Source organism: Symphalangus syndactylus, chromosome 4, assembly GCF_028878055.3.
Source record: "Symphalangus syndactylus isolate Jambi chromosome 4, NHGRI_mSymSyn1-v2.1_pri, whole genome shotgun sequence".
Taxonomy (NCBI): Eukaryota; Metazoa; Chordata; class Mammalia; order Primates; family Hylobatidae; genus Symphalangus; species Symphalangus syndactylus.
In genome coordinates this window covers 161,020,664-161,037,186 of record NC_072426.2, presented here as the reverse complement: position 1 = coordinate 161,037,186, position 16,523 = coordinate 161,020,664, and the positions used below count along the sequence as shown (strand labels likewise).

Sequence of the window (16,523 nt, the reverse complement as noted above, 5' to 3'; positions counted from 1 at the left end):
AGATGAGAAACTGGAATTTACAGAAGTGATCCAAACAAACATACAGAATTAATAAACAGACTAGCTAGTATTCAATCTATACCAGTCTGATTCCAAACCTCAAAATGTTCATCTCTACCCTATTAAGAAAAACAGTAAGCCAGAAATTAAAATAGAACAAACCATTTGTCTTGAGAAAAACAAACCCACATCACTTAGATAGGAATAGAAATGGGATTTCATATAGATGTGAAGTGCTTATGTAAAAATGATTATACATTCTTTATATAAACTATATGCATGAAGAAACATAAACATTATGATAGATTGTTTTATTCTCACTCTTTATTGAAAGTAGTGGTTTAGGCCGGGCATGATGACTCACGCCTGTCATCCCAGAATTTTGGGAGGTCGTGACAGGAGGATTAACTGGGAAGGGCATGAGGAGAGTTGGAGGGGGATGGAAGATGGACCTGCTCTACATTGTGACTGATTGTTAAATATGCTTAAAAAGAAAGAAAGTAGTGGTTTAGAATTAAAAACAAAATCAAAGTTATCAGCCAATCTGTGAGTCTAGCACTACCTAATACCAAAACCAGACAAAGATACTACAAGAAAAGAAAATTACAGGCCAATAACCCTGTGAACACAGATAAAAAAATCTTCAATAAAATATGAGCAAACCAAGTTCAACAGCATATTGATAGGATCTTACACTATGATCAAGTGGGATTTAACCCTAAGATGCAAGGATGGTTCACATATACAAATCAATATATATGATACACTATATTAACAGAATGAAAGGTAAAATCCACATGATCATCTCAATAGATGAAGGAAAACCTTTTGACATAATTCAACATCCTTTCAGAATAAACTCTCAACATTTTAGTTATAGAAGGAATGTACCTCAACATAATAAAGGTCATATGTGACGAATTCACAGCTAAGATTATACTTAAGGTGAAAAACTGAAAGTTTTTCCTCTAAGATCAGGAACAAGACAGGGATGCCCCTTCTATGCAGTATAGCACTAAAAGTCCTAGTTAGAGGAATTAGGCAAATAAAAGGAATAAAAGGTATCCAGACTGGAAAGGAGGAAGTAAAATGGTCTCTGTAGATGTCATAATCATATATAAAAAGCCCTAAAGACCTATCAAAAATATTTGAGAAATAACAAATTCAATAAAGTTGTAGACTACAAAATCAATGTACAAAAGTTGGCAGTTTATGTATACTATCTGAAGAAGTCGGCTAGTTCATTGTTAGCATTTATAGCGTGTTTATATATGTTTATAAATGTTGTCAGTATATATAGTGTTTGCATATGTTTATAAATGTTGAAGTATATATAAAGTGTATATATAAACTAACAATGAACTATCTGAATTATTCTTCAATGAAGAAGTTTATATATACTAAAAATGGTAGTTCATTGTTAGTCTATATAAACACTGACATATATATGTATATATAGTAAACAATCAAAACAATGCAATTTACAACAGCATTTTAAAAATACCTAGCAACAAAGTTAACTAAAGAGGTAAAAGATCTGTACGCTGAAAACTATAAAAGACTGATAAAAGAAATAGAAAAATATGCAAATAAATGGAGAGATCTCTCATGTTCATGGGTTGAAAGAACTAATACTGTTAAAATATTCATACTACCCAAAGTGAGCTATAGATTCAATGCAATCCCTACAAAAATTTCAATGACAGTTTTCACAGAAGTAGAAGAAAAAGATTCTAAAAATCATATGGAATTATAAAAGACCCTAAGTAGCCAAAGCAATCTTGAGCAATACAAACAAAGCCAAAGATACCACACTACCTAATGTCAAAACATATTACAAAGCTACAGAAATTGTAACAGCATGCTACTGTCATAAAAAGACACATAAACCAATGGAACAGAATAGAGTGCCCAGAAACAAATGCACACATTTACAGTCAACTACTGTTTGACAAAAATGCCAAGAATACACAATGGAGAAAGGATAGTGTCTTTAGTAAGTGGTACTGGGAAAACTAGATGTCTACATGCAGAAGAATGAAACTGGATCTTTTCTCACATCATAGGGAAAATTAACTTAAAATGGATTAAAAATAAAACCTGAAACTGTAAAACTGCTAGAAGAAAACAGGGAAAAAGCTTTTTGACATTGATCTAGGCAATGATTTTTTGGATATTACTCCAAAAGCACAGGTGACAAAAGCAAAGATATACCATTTGGATTGCATCAAACTGAAAACCTACAGGAGAAAAGGAAATCCTTTCACACTGACAATGGGAATGTAAATTAGTATAATCATTATAGGAAATAGTATGGATGTTTCACAAAAAATTACAAATAGAACTATCATAAGGCCCAGCAATGTTACTACTGGATATCTATCCAAAGAAAATGATATCAGTATGTCAAAGAGATATCTGCACTTTCATGTTTATTGTAGAATTATTCACAATAGCCTAGATATGGAAGCAACCTAAATGTCCATCACAGATGAACGGATAAAGAAAATGTGGTACATAAATGCAATGGACTATTATTTAGCTTTACAAATAAGAAAATCATGTCATTTGCAATAACCTGGATGAACCTGGAGGAGGACTTTACAGTAAGTAACATAAGCCAAGCACAAAAATATAAATGATTCCACCTATATGTGGAATCTGAAAATGTTGAACTCATAGAAGCAGAGAGTGGAATAGTGGTTACCAGGGGCTAAACATGGAGGTTTGGGGAGATGCTGGGAAAAGGATACAAAATTTCAGTAAGACAGGACAAGTAAGCTGAAGAGCCTTAATGTAAAGCACGGTGACTATCGTTAGTAACAAGGTACAGCTGACTCTAGAACAACACTGGTTTGAATTCTTTGAGTCCATTTCTAGGCAGATCTTTTCAATAAATACAGTCAGCCCTTTGTATCCAAGGGTTCTGCATCTGCAACCAAACACGGACTGAAAATACAGAATTTTCAATCCAGAAATACAGTGTTCGTGGGATGCAAAACCCAGATACACTGAGGGCTGACTTTTCCCATATGTGGGTTCCACAGGGCAGACTGTGGAACCTGAGTATTCCTAGATTTTGGTATAAGCACGGCTTCTGGAACCAAATCGCCCAACTACACTGAGGGATGACTATATTGTATTCCTGAAAATTGTTAAGAGCAGGTTTTGTGTTCTCATCACACACACAAAAATAGGTATGTGAGTAATGCATACGTTAGTTAGTTACCTTCATTTAGCTATTTCACAATGGATGCACATTTTAAAACACGATAAATAAATATAATATTTATTTCTTAATTAAAATAAATAAATAATGTTAAAAAATAAAAGCTTCTGATAGCAAAAGAAATGATCAAAAGTGAAAAACAACCTATGGAATTATTTGCAAAGCATACGTTTCATAAGGAGTTACTATCCAAAATATATAAGGAACTCAGACAACCAAATAGCCAGAAAACAAGTAATCCAATTAAAAAATTGGCAAAGGACCTGCATATACAATTCTCAAAAGAAGACATAAATGGCCAAAAGGTATATGAAAAAAATGCTTAACATCATTAACAATCAGGGAAACTCAAAGTAACCCCACAATGAGATATCACCTCATACCTGTTCAAATAGATATTATGAAAAGATAAAAGATAACAAATGTTGGGGAGGATGTAGAAAAGAGAACTTTTCTACACTGTTGGTGGGAATGTAAATTAGCACAGTCATTATAGAAAACAGTATGAAGGTTTCTCAACAAGTTAAAAATAGAACTACCATATGATCCAGCAATTCCACTATTGGGTATAAATTCCAAGAGGAAAAAATCAGTAAGTCAAAGAGATACCTGGACTCCCATGTCATTACAGCACTATTCAGAATAGCCAAGATATGGAATCAAACTAAGTGCTCATCAACAGATGAACTGATTTTTTAAAATGTGGTATATATACACAATGGAATACTATTTAGAGTAAAAAAAAGAAAGGAAATCCTGTCATTTGAGATAACATGGATGAGCATTGTGCTAAGTGAAATAAGTCAAACACAGAAAGACAAATCCTGCATGATCTCACGTCTGTATGTAATTTAAAGAAGTTGAACTCATAGAAGCTGAGAATAGAACGATGGTCGCCAGGATGTGGGTGGGGAGAATGGGGAGATAGATGTTGGTCGAAGGGTACCAAGTTTCAGTTAGGATGAATGAGTTCTGGAGATCTATTGTACAGCATATCCACTATAGTTAATCCTGAAGTATTGTATACTTGGAAAAAAACACTTTGCACATGTCCAAAAAATATTATCAGCCAAGAACTTACTGGATAGGTAGATATGTCTAGCGTATGAAATTAGCCTGCTAGCTCCACTCAAGTTATTGTACAGTATCATAAAAAAGCAAACCTACTGCTTGAGCTGAGAGTATATTGATACCAATAGAACTAATTCTCAAAATAAAAGAACCATTAAAACTACACATTACAGAAAACAGAATTACAGTAAACATTGCAAACCCTGGATTATTCAATACAACTTGATTTGTAGCCCTTTAAGTCATTTTGCTTTGAAAGAAAATGACAATTTTCATAATTTAGGAACTGGTTGGTTTGCAACTATGCTCAGACTTACCAAAAACATGTTGTTGCTTAGGCCCTTTAAAATGTAATGGAAATCATCAGTCTGAGAAGAGGAGGTATGACTGTCCTTACAAAAAATTGCATTTATATCTCCCAGGGTTTCAAAATCTGTAATTACGTTCTCCAACAACTCAGAAATTTGGCTCCAACTTCCTCTATAATCTGACTTCAGTTTATACACCTCGTCTTCTTTCCCTTCAACTAGTCTAGCATCTTAACTGTGACAGGGAGTCAATATACAAATCCAATTCCTGCTTCACATCACTGCTTATGTTATAACACACAATTATGTAGATATACAACGTCTTTTTTAAACCTACTAAAGATTCAGTTTTTACCTATGAAAGATTGTATCTGTTCCACAAGACATATTTTGAAGACTTATATTACACTTTTAATCTATACATCTATCATCATTATCACACCTCCTATATAGTGTGTGTGTGTGTGTGTGTCTGCTGTTTGTTTGGAGGATTGTTTGGTAATACAAAAGTAAAAATGCACAATCCCTTAAATCTACAACACTATGTATTTTTTATATATGCATTTTATACACTTATAATACTTATACAATACTTATATAAACTTTGGAAACTTGGAAAACAACCTCAGTAGGAGACCAGATAAATTTATTTCCATACTTGGTAGTAGACAGTTTGATGAAATTAGAAAATAACTGATATTTATCATTTATTAAGGACTTAATATATTAAATTTTTGTTTCCTTCTCTTATTTAATCCTTACAAAAATTTTACTTACAGTTAATGATGTTATTATCCCCATTTTATGGCAAAATGTAGATGAATGCTTATAACTACATAAATGGATTATGGAAGGGTACAGGAGACATGGACACTGGCTGCCCACAAGAGAGCACACTTGAATGAGAAAGACATGGTTTTCATTGTGTGCTCTTCTGGACTGTTTTTAAAATATTATTTACGTAATTAAACACATGATAATAATAAGAAAACTGCTGGGTTTTTCCCTTTAGTTGGACGCTTAAGTCTCGTAGGAAGAAGCAGTGATCTATCAAGTTGTACTGATATATTCAGTGGATCTGCTGCTGAAGTGCTGATTTTCACTGGGGACAAAATAAAAACACAAGTGTAGTTTTCATGAATATTAATTCTTAGAAAAAGTAAGCTGTACTCTTTTATTTGGGGACAAAATATTTTACTTATTTCATTTTGCAGTATTGTAGAACAATGCAATGGCTTTTAACTAGCCATAAGTGAACTCCTGAGAATTTCATTCCAAGTAGACACTTCAGGAGAATATAAGATCTCTCTCTCACTCTCTCTCTTTTGCTTTTTTTTTGAGACAGATTCTTGCTCCATCGCACAGGCTGGAGTGCAATGGCGCGATCTCGGCGCACTGCAACCTCTGCCTCCCGGGTTCAAGAGATTCTTCCCGCTTAGTCTCGCGAGTCGCTGGGATTACAGACATGCACCATTATGCCCAGCTAATTTTTGTATTTTTAGTAGAGATGGGGTTTCACCATGTTGGCCAGGCTGGTCTTGAACTCCTGACCTCAGGTGATCCTGCCGCCTCGGCCTCCCAAAGTGCTGGGATTACAGGCGCGAGCCACCGCGCCCAGCCAAGATCTTTTGAAGTGATTCTGCCATTGTTCTGATTTTTTTCTTTAAGAATTCACAAAGCACTATGAAATATATATTTGACCTTTTAGAAACGTATGCTGTTTAAGAAAAAAGTATTAATGAAACTTGTTAAAAACAGTAAGGGAGACTTTGTTCAAGAGGGTACTTTTGTCATAGATCCAGGACCACTGCAATGGTGCCTTGCAGTGGGGGAGAGAGATTGGGCTCAGTTCTGAAAAAAATAAGAAGTGAGAATTTATAAACAAGGAGCAGGGGAGGGAGCTCAGTGGATGGAAAATTACTAAGAGGAAACGTTAGCAGTAAGGGGGATTCTGTGGCCAAACTCACCTGCCAGGATGCTGGCTGGAGGCAGACCAGGGTGATCAAACATCATCTGGAGGATGGTGGAGGATGAGGAACCCGATCAGATATCCAGGGTGCACAGACAAGGAGAATGACTAAATTGACTTAGCAAGGTTCTCGCCAAACTTGGACAACGTGGAGACAAGTAAAAACGCCTAAAAGTTGAGAAATCGTTGAAGAGAGTAAAGTTTGGTCGAGAGGCTCTGTCAGTACCTTCTGACACTTGTATATTAAAATACTACACAGTTACTTGTATCACTCAGGGCCATTCGAAAAATCAAAGCTGATGTAAAGTACTGAATTGGAATTAATATTAGTATAAAATATGAGGAATTTATTTAATATAGGACACTTTTTCTCTTTCTCTTTCTTTTTTTTTTTTTTTTAGATGGAGTCTCACTCTGTTGCCCAGGCTGGAGTGCAGTGGCAGGATCTCGGCTCACTGCAACCTCTGCCTCTCAGGTTCAAACGATTCTCCTGCCTCAGCCTCCCAAGTAGCTGGGATTATAGGTGCCCGCCACCACGCCCAGCTAATTTTTGTATTTTTAATAATGCCCCGAATCTCTTGCACATTTGATCCAGTCACCCTTGACAGTCCCTATCACGTGTTTTCTCACAAGGATGAATAAACTGCATCATATGATAATATTTTGATTTTTGAGGCATTTCAACATTTTTAAAGTTTTAAAAGGGTACATATTATGAGCTTCAATCCTCACAACAAACCTATTCTGGAATTATGCATATTTTACAAAAATAGATGCGACGCAGCTGGGTGCCGTGACTCACGCCTGTAATCCCAGTACTTTGGGAGGCCAAGGCGGGTGGATCACCTGAGGTCAGGAGATTGAGACTAGCCTGACCAACATGGTGAAACCCTGTCTCTACTAAATACAAAAAACTAACTGGGTGTGGTGGCGCATGCCTGTAATACCAGCTACTTGGGAGGCTGAGGCAGGAGAATTGCTTGAATCCGGGAGGAAGAGGTTGCAGTGAGCCTATATCGTGCCATTGCCCTCCAGCCTGTGCAACAAGAGCAAAACTCCGTCTCAAAAAAAAAAAAAAAAGTCGATGAAGTGGCATTTTAAGTGCCCTCCTCAAGGTCAGATGTTTTCACTGGTAAAGTCAGGAAACACGCTGAAGTCTTCTTTATTACCACATAATGTCATCTGACTCTCTGCTCCATGAACACGCTTAAGATTATGTGAATTTTCCATGGCTATAAAAATTATCAAAGAGACAGTTGAACCATTTTATTTGTGTCCAGTTTCTTTCAGTTTATAAAGTGCTTCAAAGGGATATACTACATTTACTATTACATCTTGTTGTCAGTCTGAGGGTTGAAGTTGGTGAAACAGAATTCTTGAATTACGTGAGAGACTTTGCTCATGTTGATTTGGAGGACTTGTATGTGCGTGTGTGTGTGTGTGTGTGTGCTCACGCATGTGGTGGTTTAGCTGGGGGTTCATGGATAGTGAGGGTTGAGAAGCCCTGTGCTAGAGCATGTTGCCAAACGGGGGCTTGCAATTTCCTTACTTAAAAATATTTTCAAACTAGGGTATTTCTCTGCCTAAAATTAGTTAAAATAATATTGAGTAAAGTTAGAGAAACCAGTTTATGTAAAAATAATTTCAGACACACACACGTGTCTTAGTATTTAATCTGCTTTAATATTGCTGCCATATAAGGGCTTCAGAGCAAATTTCCAAGATCACATGTTCATTAAAATGATTTATTCTACTAATTTTATCTTTTATTTTTTTTTGAGACTGAATCTTGCTCTGTCGCTGAGGCTGGAGTGCAGTGGTGCGATCTTGGCTCACTGCAACCTCTGCCTCCCAGGTTGAAGCGATTCTCCTGCCTCAGCCTCGAGTAGCTGGGACTACAGGCGTGTGCCACCACACCCGGCTAATTTTTTATATTTTTAGTAGAGATCGAGTTTCACCATGTTAGCTAGGATGGTCTCGATCTCCTGACTTCATGATCCACCCGCCTTGGCCTTCCAAACTGCTGGGATTACAGGCGTGAGCCACTGCACCCGGCCCCAATTTTATCATTTCTTTAAAGAGCAAAATTAACAACAAAATTAATAGGATAATATAGTGCCATTTATGAAGCGGTGCATTATGGTGTGTCTTAATCCATTTGTTCTACTATAATGAAATCCCTGGACTGGATAACTTCTAAGCAACAGAAATTTATTTCTCACTGTTCTGGAGGCTGGGAAGTTCAAGTTCAAGGCACCAGCAGGTTTGGTGTTTGGTTTGGTCCTGGTTTCTGTTTCGAGGATGGCACCTACAGTGCTGTGTCCTCACAAGGCAAAAGGCAAAAGAGCAAAAATAGGCCTAGCTAGTTATCTTCAGCTTTTGTATGAGATCACTAATTCATGAGAGCGGAGCCCTCTTAGCTTAATCACCTCCTAAAGGCCCTAATTCTTAATATAGGTGCTTTGGTATTAAGTTTCGATATGAATTTTGGAGGAGACACAAACATTTAAACTGCAGCATTCTGCTCTTGACCCTCCCCTCAAATTTGTGTCCTCCTTATGTAAAAAATACATGAATTTCATCCCAGTAACCCCAAAGTCTTAATTCATGCCAGATTCAACCTTAAAGTCTAAATTCAAATCTCAACTAGATCAGATATGGGTGAGACTCAAGGTACAATTCATCCTGAGGCAATTTGCTCTTCAACTGTGAGCCTGTAAAGTTAAACAGTTGTATGCTTCCAAAACACAATCCTAAGCAAGTCCAAAATGCAACAAGTCAAACAATATTCAATCTTGAGGCTTGGGAATAATCTTTGACTCTATGCCCTGCCCACTGGACACACTAGAACAGAGTTCGGACCTCCAAGTCACTGAGGGACCCCCACCTCCACTGATTTGCTTGGTGTAGCCCACACAGCAGCTTTTGGGGGATGGAGTCAGGTGCCTGCAGCTCTCGCAGGCTGGTGTTGCTTTACTGGTGCTTCCACAGTTATGGTGTCTTGGAGGTGACCCCATCCCCACAGCTCCACCAGACATTGCCCTAATGGGAGCTCTCTATGGTGGCTTTGACTTCATGGCTGTGCTGGGCACTGCCCTCGTAGGGGGCTGTCTGCAGTGGACCTGCCTGTGAGTGTAGTGTTTTAAACTGTAGCCTTTGAAGTTTAAAACACTGGGCCCCACAGCTCTCTGAGCCATTCTTTGAAATCTAGGTAGAGGTATCCATGCCTCCATGGCTCTTGCAATCTGTGTGCTTGTAGACTTAGCACCATGGAGATGTCACCATTTACTGCTTGTGCCCTCTGAAGCAGCAGCCTGAGCCACACCTGGGCCCACTTGAGCCACAGCTGGGGTGGCCAAGGAGCACTGCATTGAAATGCAAGGAACATAGACTTGAGGCAACCCCAGTCAGTGAGGCCACACTAGGCCCTTCTTTTGAAACAGTTCAACCCTCAAGGCCCTGGCATGCTGGGCCTATGATGAGTAGGGCAGCCACAAAGAATTCAGAAATGCTTTGGGGCGATTATTTCATTGTTCTGATGAATAGTGCCTGGCCTTCTTCTACCCATACCAACCTCTTTATCAAATGCTCCCTTAGCCACACCCTTGGTGTTTCCTCCCAAACATGCTTTTTTATTTTACCATCTGGCTGTGCCCAAAATTTTCAAATCTTTAAGTTCTGTTTCCCTTTTGATTATAGATTTCAGCTCTGATCAGATTTCTGGTTTCTCTTCTCTTGCACTTTACTATAAGCAGTCAAGAGAAGCCATACGACACCCTCAATGCTTTGTTTAGATATTTCGTTCACGAAATGTCCCAGCTTATCACTTTTAAGTTGTGCCTTTCATAAAACACTAGGACACAGACACAATTCAGCCATGTTCTTTGCCATTTTATAACTAGGATGCTTTTCCTCCAGTTTCCCATAAGACATTCCTCATCTCCACCTAAGAACACATCAGAACAGCCTTACTGTCCATATTTCTACCAGCATTCTCACCATGACCACGCATGTAATATCTAAGAAGATGGAGACTCTGTCTACAGCTCTTCTCTTCTGAACTCCCATCAGAATCACCCTTAATGCACTGTTCACAGCAATCTAATCTTTTTCTAGCATGCACCTCCAAATTCTTCCAGGCTCTACCCATTACTCAGTTTCAAAGGCACTTTCACATTTTGAGGTATTTTTATAGCAACATCCATTTCTGGTGGTACCAATTTGTCTTAGTTTTTTTGTGCTGTTATAAAAAAATACCATAGAGTGAGTAATTTATAAACAATGGAAATTGATTTCTTATAGTTCTGAAAACAGAGAAGTCCAAGATCAAGGGACTGGCAGGTTCAGTGTCTAGTGAGGGCCCTGTCTTTGCTCCCAGAATGGCGCCTTATATGTTGCATTCTCCATAGGAGCAAACACTGTATCTTCACATGCCAGAAGGGATGGAAAGGCAAAAAAGTACAAAAGAGGGCTAGTTAGTTCTCTCCAGCCGTTTCTTCATGAGGGCAGAGGCCTCATGGTCTGATTATTTCCTAAGGGCCAGCCTTTTGATACAGTTGTGTTGAGAATTGAGTTTCACCATGAACTTTGCAGGAGATACAATACTGCTTTATTGTAAGTGAGGTAGAGAAGTACCACTTTATTGTAAGTTAAACAAGTTAGGCTAAAGTCTTGTCTCTGTAATTTATTAGTTTTTGCCCCTTGGAAGCCACTTGCTTTCTAGTATCTTATCATATTCATAAAATGAGATGAATTAATGAAGTACAGTTTAAATATCTACCAATATCAATTCTCTAATTTCTGAAGTTTTAAAAATATATGTCTTTCAACTACCAAATCAGTTCAAAGACATGCATAGTCATAACCACCAAAACTCCATTACAAGTTGCAGGATATAAAAATCAGCATTCCAAAATAAGTAGCATTTAGATGTGGCAACAGCGAACAATCTAAAAAAGAAATCAAGAAAGTCATCCCGTTTACAATAGCTAGGAAGAATATAAAATACCTATGAATCAACTTAACCAAAGATATGAAAGATCTGTACAAGGAAAACTATCAAACACTGATAAAAGAAACTGCAGAGGACACAAAATAATGAAAGGATATGTCATGCTTTTGCACTGAAAGAATTAGTATTGATAAAATGACAATACTACCCTAAAATGTAGATTCAATGGAACCACCATGAAAATACCAACGACATTCTTCAAAAAAATAGAAAAAACTATCCTAAAATGTATATGGAACTACAAAAGAATCAAACTGAAGGCATCACACAATTTGACTTCAAAATATACCACAAAGTTGTAGTAACCAAATCAGTTTAATACGGGCATAAAAGCAGACACATAGATCAACAGAACAGAATAGAGAACCCAAATATAAATCCACATATTTACAGCCAACCCATTTTTGACAATGGTGCCAAGAAGACACAATGGGGAAAGATGAGTCTTTTCAATAAACGGTCCTGGGAAAACTGGATATCCATACGCAGAAGAATGAAACTAGACTCAGCCCTTGCCATATGCAAAAATCAAATTAAAATGGATTGAAGACTTAAATTTAATATCTGAAACCATATAACTACTGAGAAAAACATGGGGAAATGCTACAGAACATAGGTCTGGAAAAATACTTTTGTGTAAGATTTCAAAAAACACAGGCAACCAAAGCAAAAATAGACAAATCAGATAACATTAAGCTAAAAACTTCCGCACGGCAAAGGAAACAATAAAAAAAGTGAAGAGACAACCCACAGAGTGGGAGAAAATATTTACAAACTATCAATCTGACAGGAATTAATAACCAGAATATAGGAGCTCAAACAACTCAATAGCAAGAAAATAAATAATCTGATTTTTAAAATTGGCAAAAGATCTGAATAGACATTTCTTAAAACAAGACATGCAAATAATCAACAGGTATATGAAAAAATGCCCAACATCACTCATCGTCAGAGAATTGCAAATCAAAACTACAAGGAGTTACTCCAGCCAAAGTAACTTTTATCAAAAAGACAGGTAATAACAAATGTTGGTGAGGATGTGGAGAAAGGGGAACTCCCATATGCTGTTGGTGGGAATGTAAATTAATAAAACCACTATGGAGAACAGTATGGAGGTTCCTAAACTAACTAAAAATAGAACTACCATATGATCCAGCAATGCCACTACTGGGTATATACTCAAAAGAAAGGAAATTAGTATATTAAAGGGACATCTGCACTCCTGTATTTACTGCACCACTATTCACAATAGCCAAGATATGGAATCAACCTAAGTGTCCATCATTGGATGAATGGATAAAGCAAATGTGAGATATATATATATATATAGATATATATATAATAATATTCCATTGTGTGTGTGTGTGTGTATATATATATACACACACACACACACACACACACACACAATGGAATATTATTCATCCATAAAACAGAATGAAGTTCTGTCATTTGCAGCAACATGGATAGAACTGGATGCCATTATGTTAAGTGAAATAAGTCAAGCACAGCAAAACAAATATTGAATGCTGTCATTCATATGTGGGAGCTAAAAAGATATCATGAAGATAAAAAGTAGATTGGTGATTACCAGAGGCTACCAAGGGTTGGGGGAAAGGGGAGCTAAAGAGAAGTTGATTAATGGGTACAAATATACATTATAATAGAAGAAATAAGACCTAGTATTTGATGTATCAGTAGGATAGCTATAGTTAACATTAATCTATTGTACATTTCAAAATAGCTAGAAGATAATAACTTTAGTGTTTCTAACATAAAGAAAAGATGAATATTTAAGATGATGGATATTCCAATTATCCTTATTTGATTATATGAATGTAACACATTATCGCATGTACCCTGAAAATATTTACATCTATTATATGTCAAGTTAAAAAACTACATTTCATACACATGCATACACAGATAGACACAGACATGCAGACACATTTGAGTGATTATATGGTTTCAGGTAAGTTAAATGAATAGATTCTAATTTATTTATTATATGTATTTTATATTACATAAAATATATATTGTTTGTGTATATATATATATATAGTTCTATATATCCATATCTGTATTTACACACAAATTAGTCCAATCAGATTAGCTAAAGTGAGGCTCTTTGAATTCTAACAAATAAGCAAGGGGTTTAACCTGTTCCCTTGATCTGTTGGTCTAGAGTCTATTTGCAGAGCTGTTATTACTGGTTTTTGCTTAGAGAAGAATAAAGAAATAACTTTTTTATGTTTTGATGTTAAATGAATGTAGGATAAATGTATACATAGCATTCTGTATATATATATATATATATATATATATATGTGTGTATATATTGCTATATGCCAGATGAACTGATGACTTTTCCACATATGGAAGAATTTCTTAAGATCTTGTTTAACAATTTCCCTCCCTTTCTTTCCCTAACTGCATGCTTGAATATAGGTAATATACATATAAAATATCTGTGACATATATACATTTTAATATTTAATATAAATTAAATATTTAAATAAATTAAATCATTTATTTGTACTTTAAAAATTATTCTATTAAACATCAATAGAATATCATGCCTTTGTAAGAGTTAATATAATAGACTGTTACACTGTGACAAATACCATCTTTGTGGTAGGGCTAACAGAATAGAGACACATCAAAAGGTAAAATAAACATGTTTAGTTAATATAATAACCTAATCAGAAAGCAAATTTTTTATTATGAATTATTCACACCTTTTATCTAAATATTATTTTGATACGGACATTTTGAATACTTTCTTTTGCAAGCAAGAATTGAAGACTCGGAAAGGAGTCAGCAAGGACTTAAATTAGGATCAGTGGCCCCAATTTGGTTTATTCCCAGTGGTTCATGAGGAATAATCAGATGTGACAAAAAATAGAATTCAATGGAGAGCTCTGAACTCATATGTACAGACAAGATAAGGCTCCCTTTAGACCACTGTATTAGTTTATCTCTCAAGTTCTTAAATCACTTTGGTAGAACTGCTTGACGTCAATATCAAATCAAATGCATTTATGAATACTATCTGTTTGTTCAGCTGCTTCCAATCTATTTCTTATTATATCTTTACTAGCCCTAAGTATACACAATTAAAAGCTTTAAGTAATGACAGAATAAATTGTCATGCTTTTAAGATGCCTTATTTGTATTTGGAAAACTTCAAACTAGGTATGTTAAAATATGATGTGTTTCTTGACAAAATTCTGTATAACTAGAGGTATGGTTGAAGTAACTCGCTGTAAAATATCCCAAAACTGCGTTTTAAATATATTTTCTTTAAAAATATTATTTCTGCATAATTTTTTATAATCATTCCTTTGCTTTTTAAAATGTTTTGTCATGTTCTTGTCTCATATAATATGGATAGAAGATTGACTTCTTAAACACATGAAAGACAGTTAATTTAATTGCTAATACTTCTTGATAAAAATCAGTGCCCAGTTAAATTCCATGTATACCCTGAAAATAACATCTTCATAATTTCTTTCTAGTCATAACATCTCAATTCTCTACTACAAGATTTTTTGGTTAATGTTTTGTATTTAACCCAAGGTTAATGTTACTACCTTTGCCACTAAATGTAGGCTAAATGTTATGATCCTAAATGTACTAGAAAGCAGCTAATTGAGCCAAAATACAAGTTTGAATTCCATCATAAAGACTTGAATTTTGGGTCGTTCTAATTTGTGTTCAGGCTCAAAGTTTCCAAAGAGGGCAAGAAAAAGTATTGTATGAAAAAGACGATTATTGAAAAGCAGACTAAGAATGCTTCTAGACTTTTAAAGTAAGCTGATTTCTTTCTTACTCAATTGTATTAGAAATCATTTGTGTGAAATATTTCTGTATCCCAACAGTCAAGGGAAGAAGGAGGAGGAGAAGAAAAATCATGGAAAACTTAACTCAGAACATTTAGTAGGAGGAAGATTCCTCAGAGAAAACTGTGTGTAAACTGCGAGACAGCGCAGGAAGAAAAAGTCACAGAGAGCTGTTCAGGGAAGACTGGAAACTTGGCGTCTGAGACATTGTTAGCAGCGACGAATCGGTGCAGGTCTGCAGCAACCTCAGCCCTTGCCTCCTCCAGAAGAAAGAATACGACTGAGGGGCGTAAGACAGAGAAACCGAGGCAAGTTTTAGAGCAGGAGTGAAAGTATATTAAAAAGCTTCAGAGCAGGAACGAAAAGAAGCAAAGCTCACTTGCAAGAGGGCCGCGCGGGTGACTTGAGGGATGAAGTGCAGCGTGACGTTGGCATGCTTCCGGGGTCTTGCGTCTCTTCTTCTCTGATCTGCCCGTGGGGTGGGCTGTCTGCCTGTGCAGTTGCCTGCCGGCTCTTGGAGGGGCCACACGTGCAGTGTGTTTACCGGAGCTGTGTCTGTGCCCACTTGAAGCGTTCTTCCCGTACCAGTCAAATGTCCCTGCAAGGTCATCTACCAGTTAAACTCCGCCATTTTGCCTCTTAACGCGCATGCTTGAGCCCACTTGCGCAACTCCTGAGACCTTAACTGGGAAGCTGATCACCAGTTTCAGGTGTGTCTATCTGCTGGGAGACTGCCTTTCCACGGCACTGGCTGCAACCAATTATTTTTTTAGAGAGACAGTTTAACAACTGCCTGATCATCATCTAATGATAACCTGACATTTCTGTTGGGATGGAAGGGCTCTCTTGCCCTGCTCATGTCGGCCTGACTACCCACTGTAACAAAGTATTTAAAAGATATTTTGAGAAATGTATAAAGAAAAACAGCAAGACTTACTTTCTGTAGAGCAAGTTTCCTGTTTGTTTGGATGACGATGGAGGAGGACAAGCATCATGCCGCAGACCTTGGCAGCATCCCAGGCCCAACGGGTGATGGTATGATGCTGCACGCCATCACCATGCAAGACTCCCTTTATCACCAGTATTTCCTCCT

The 16,523-nt window shown here is 36.7% G+C and overlaps 1 long non-coding RNA gene across 1 annotated transcript in view; it reads right to left on the bottom strand.

The window, feature by feature from the left end:
• LOC134736537 (uncharacterized) overlaps positions 1-16,052 on the bottom strand; it is a 44,338-nt gene extending 28,286 nt beyond the window's left edge. The window contains exon 1 of the long non-coding RNA XR_010120633.1: positions 15,810-16,052. This is a non-coding gene — a long non-coding RNA (uncharacterized lncRNA). The remainder of the gene's footprint in view (positions 1-15,809) is intronic.
• Positions 16,053-16,523: the final 471 nt, after the last annotated feature.